Raw genomic sequence first — 5,545 nt, forward strand, 5'->3', positions numbered from 1 at the left:
AGTTCATGTGGTTCAAACTCCAGATAGAAAAAGAAAATCCTGAGTATGCCATGTTAACATGCTGAAACATTACTTTTCCAGAGAGAGCTACCCTCATCCATCTCTCGCCGTGCCGGTGGTCTCTGTGAGTGCTGATCTGGGAACAAATACAGACAAGAAACTAGATCTCCATGTAGTTTAGCTGGCCCTGGCGCACACCTGTGCTTCTATCTTCAGTTTTCTTTATCAGTGTTGTTGGGATATAATGGAGATATTGTTATTAATGAAAAATTTATATATTTTTAGCCTTAAAAGAGATGTGTCCAAAATCAGATAACTACAATAAATACATTTCTCTATGTTATTTATTTTGCAATTGTGAGTTTCATTACAGATTTAATCATTATTTTTTGTGTATTGTAATCATGAAGAAAAAAATGTTGAACTTCACTCAACCTTATGTGACAAATGTCAGAAATGTGTTTAACTTTAACTTTTGTGTTAATGTTGTTGAAACACAGTAAATATAATCAGCTGTATTCACCAGTGTTTGAGTCAGTTTTTGAGAAACTTTTCATTCACACAGAAACAGACAGTTGTGTTGACTGCAGCTCCTCTGTGTTAACTTTCTTCTCTCCTGTAGTTGTTAAAGAATCAGATGAGGAAGTTGAAAGGTGTGTGCAGTCTGTCCCTGCCTTTATCAAACTGTCCTCTCTCTGATGTGTGCTGTTATGCTGCCCTCTGCTGGACACAGTAGGGAAACATATTATATAGGTTGTAATTAATGTTAAAATAATTTAACGCAGTACTTGGCAGCTGTCATAATTAAATTTGATACAGCACATTTATGGCTTTAGAAGGGAAATATCTGCACATGTATTTTAAATGCAGTGTTCTTCTTCATTTATGAAGTTAGCCTAACAGTCATATCAGCAATTACAGTATGTAAAATACTTAATGCACTAAAAAAGCAGATGAGATAAAAAGATCAAAGTCTATCAAAACTCATGAAAACAGTACTATTGCCTCATATCATCATCACTCTATGTGGACCTTATCTGGCTTCTAGCAGCATTTACCTGAAGCTTAACACTCATTCACTACCAGTGCAGCATGAGAGAGAGAGAGAGAGAGAGAGAGAGAGAGAGAGAGAGAGAGAGAGAGAGAGAGGAGAATGGAGGATCTAAAGGAGCATAAATCAGTTACAATAAGCCTCAGAATAAGTTTAACAACGAGGGAAGCAGATACATAAAGAAGCTTTGCATACCTGTGGTGTTCAAGGAAGTCAGGTGAGCAGGAACAAGGCGTGTACTGATGTCACAACCTGTTTTTCTGCTTTGGTGGAAAATGGACAAGAGAGCCTCTTTGATTTTATATTTCACCTGTATGAAAATGATTGGCTGGTGATGAATCATTCAAGACGTGCAGCAACACATATATTAATAAACCAGAAAGGAATATACTATATACACTCTGCTACATCAGTATAGAGGGAATACTTCACTTCAGTAGTCCTCCTTCTCTCTCACCACAGGTACTATCCAACTGTAAAGGGTTAAAAAAATGCAACATATGTATTTGAAAGGTGATATAAAGGAAATTTAGATGTTTTAAAAAGTCAGTTCATTAAGGGACAATGTTACAGTTGATTTAAATGCCAATTACAGTGTACTTTACTGGTTACAGTGGTTGTGTAATACTAAAAGATGTCAGCAGAGGGCGCATAGCAGTTAGGAGGAACCTAAAACCCCACAGAGGCAGCACTGCAGAATAAATCCTGCAGCTGAGTGGAAAGGAAGCTAATGTTGTCTGCCTCTGTGTTAATATATACAGTGACTTCTCCTAACACCCATCAAGTTAGGGGGCAATAAAACTGACATCAACATGTATAATTGTGAGATACCTACGTTTCTTTTGATTTGTGTAAATTCTGAGATCACCAGAATCTGGTCTTCCTCTCATCATCCAGATCTCAGCTCTGCCTTTATTCATCACCACCACCAGTATCTAGACTCTAACAGGGGATATACCATTATAGATATGATGACATCATGATGGGGTCTAATCACCGCAGACTTTACCACATTTCTTCATTATCTGCATGTTCAATAAAAGAAATGTCACTTTAAAAAATGAATTCCCTCCTGATTGAACTCCTGTTATCTTCTTTTTCTGCAGTGTTGGTTTATTTCAGCTCTGAAAGAATCAGTCAGTCCAAAGTTCAGCTCACTGTTTGTCATGTAATGTTCTAACATGATAATGTATTTCTTCTCCTGTAGTTGTTACTAAATCAGATGAGGAAGTTGAGGTGTGTGCAGTCTGTCCCTGCCTTTATCAACCTGTCCTCTCTCTGATGTGTGTGTTACCTGCACCAGACCTCGGGGAAATCTAGACCAGCAGCAAGGGTTACACAGGCTAGGGAGCACTGCGTAGCCAATATATACACATTAAATAGCTCTGTGGATTAATAGAGAGAGGACCAAAGTTAACGTCTTGCTCATGCCTGAACTTGTTTATTTCTGACACACAATTATATACAATTCACATTCCATCTTAATTCTCTGATTAGTGGATGTAAACTCAATACCAAAATATTTAACCTAATAAAATAAAACACAGTGTAACCAAACTAATAGTAAGTAATAAAAACATTCTGCCAAAAGAAATATAGCTGCATGTGAATTCAAAATAATTCAACATATTTCATATAAACAGAAATTGACTTCACTCAATAATATATACAATCCTGCTTACACTCATCTTACTGTTACAGGTTTCAGCTGAGAGCCTGAATACAGATAATATACCTGAATAAACAGGAGAAAAGATGAGACAGTTGGTGTTACTTCTGTCCAGTTCAGCCTCGCTCAGCACAATGCTTTATTTACAAATATGCAAAAATTAATCTCATCATAACTCTTTCTGTATGTTTCCCAGTTTTCACTGTTATTTTACACAAAGACCCACAATATGGAAAACATAAAAATAATGTAATAATACAAATAAATGAGTATTTATAACCTCTTTTTCCAGATAAAACAATTTTTCATTCACTATTTAAACCCTCAGTTCAATCAGTATACTGCTGCTTTAACACATTATCATTCAGTCCTTTCACTGAGCTTACATTTACATTTTAGTTCACATCCAACAACAGAAAACACTCAAATACAGTTTCTCTCTAACCTCTGTCAGTGTGAAATCAAATAAAAAAGAGCTAAATACTGCTAATGTATCAGTTAGCAAAAATGCATGAGCTGCTGGCTGGCAAAGCTAACTTCTCTCAACACCGCTTATATTATGCCATATACATGAAAATATTAACATTATACCTTAAACAGTCAAACAGATAATATTCACATAACGGTATGAAATGTACTGGAGCCAAAACTAGACCTAAACTTATGTTGGTATCAACAGAGAAATTTAACGGCTGGTGGCATCTTGAAAAAAAACGAAAAAAAACCCCATTTCTCTACTTGTTCAGAAAAGCACAAAAATACATATTTCACTCTTCCAAAACCAGTTTAACCTGTACATTAAACATTCAGTAACATGTACATGTTCTTATCAAAGTTGTTAATACTTCACAAACCTGAATAAACAGGACAAAAAGATGACACAGTTGGCGTCACTTCCGTCCAGTTCAGCCTCACTCAGCAGAATGAACAAGGACACGAAAGTCCATTCAGAAGAGGGTCCAACAACGAAGTAACACGCCACACTGCCCCCTGCTGGCAACACGGACATCTGCAGTGTATATTGTAAAAGCAACACGCCACACTTCCCCCTGCTGGCAACACGGACATCTGCAGTGTATATTGTAAAAATAACACGCCACACTGCCCCCTGCTGGCAACACTCACATCTGCAGTGTATATTGTAAAAGTAACACGCCACACTGCCCCCTGCTGGCAACACTCACATCTGCATATTGCAAGGAAGCCTTATGGGTTAAACAAGGGACAATATTTGAGCATTATGACTCATAAAATACTCTTCTCACATAAATGACATAAATAAACAACCCAAAATGACATAAATTGTGACCATATATTTAGTGTGCGTCACATTAGTTACACTAGGATAATATATAAACAAACCCTTTCTACAATATTCTTACAGGTTACGCTCTTTCACTCACTCACACACACACACACACACACACACTTAACAAAATGGCGATACCGCGCCGGAAACATAAATGCAATTTGAATAACATTTCTCTTAACACCGCTACTCACTGCTGGCTGATACTCTTAACAATAGATCGACATGAAAAACAGTTTAACCAGCTGATGCACGTCGGTATAATTAACTACAGAAGCAGCTTACTAAACACACTACATGTCTCAAAATCATGTCACAACATTACCAAACAACTTCTAAAGCATTTACATAAGATATTGAACCATGCTAAATGCAGAAAAATGAATTTTACCGTACCTGTGGATTAATAGAGAGGACCAAACCTAGCGTCTTGCTCCTGAACTTGTTTATTTCTGAGCTGCGCATGAGCTGAGCTGGGTAGCTACAGTCTCCCTAATGATCCACAGCAGTACTAGAGCACCATCTATTGGCGTAAATGTGTATTACTTTGATGTAAAACCGTATGAATGTATCTGAATGTCTTTGTAAAATGTTAGCTATTAGTATAAATGTTAGAGTAGTTCAACTATTAACAAAAATTAAGGGGGTTGGGGGTGCCTGTTTACATAAAATCTAAATCTGTAACATTTCCAACCTACTACATGTGCTGTTATGCTGCCATCTGCTGGACACAGGAGGGAAACACAGGCAACTTGTACAAACCTCAGTGACTTTGAGAGGAAAACAATCTATGACAAACTTGTTATGAGGCTTTTTAAACAATTTTATTTGGTAATTATTCAAACACAGATCAGCCATCCAAAGTTACTTACATGAAACTATGGTAAGGATGGATGGTAATAAAAAAAATCAAAGATATCAAAAGTAAAACAGTCGAAACAGTGAAAGAATATAATCAATGAAGATTTAAAAACAAGTTGATCAATTCTAATTTAATACACTTATATTTTTGAATAAGCAACAGCAGTCAAAAGATTTTTACAAATATTCAATAAATTTAAAATATTCAGCAAAATAAAAAGGAGTAATATGAAATCAGGCTGTAACTGAATATTATTTTTCTGTTCATTTAAAACCTTGAAGCTAAAAGACAAGATGTAGTATTCAAGATCATAATATTGCATTTTACGGCTGCATCGATACATCTAATGAAAAAAAAAACTTATAAACTAGACTAAAAACTCAATAAAAGAGATTAAAAAGATAAAATATAAAACAAAAAAAGACAAATAAAATCAGTAAGAGGGATAAGAAACATATAATATTAATTATAACAAACTAATCGATGAAATAGAAGTAATGATTGATTGATTGAGATTGAAGTACAATATTATGAGTGACATCAGCTGCCAACATAGTTTGAAGTATTTGTGTGCTGACTCTGATGACATCGAGATATCTGATGGAGAGAACCGGACAATGAGATATAAATAAAAATATATATGAGATATCAATA

This window comes from Scomber japonicus, chromosome 2, assembly GCF_027409825.1.
Source record: "Scomber japonicus isolate fScoJap1 chromosome 2, fScoJap1.pri, whole genome shotgun sequence".
Taxonomy (NCBI): Eukaryota; Metazoa; Chordata; class Actinopteri; order Scombriformes; family Scombridae; genus Scomber; species Scomber japonicus.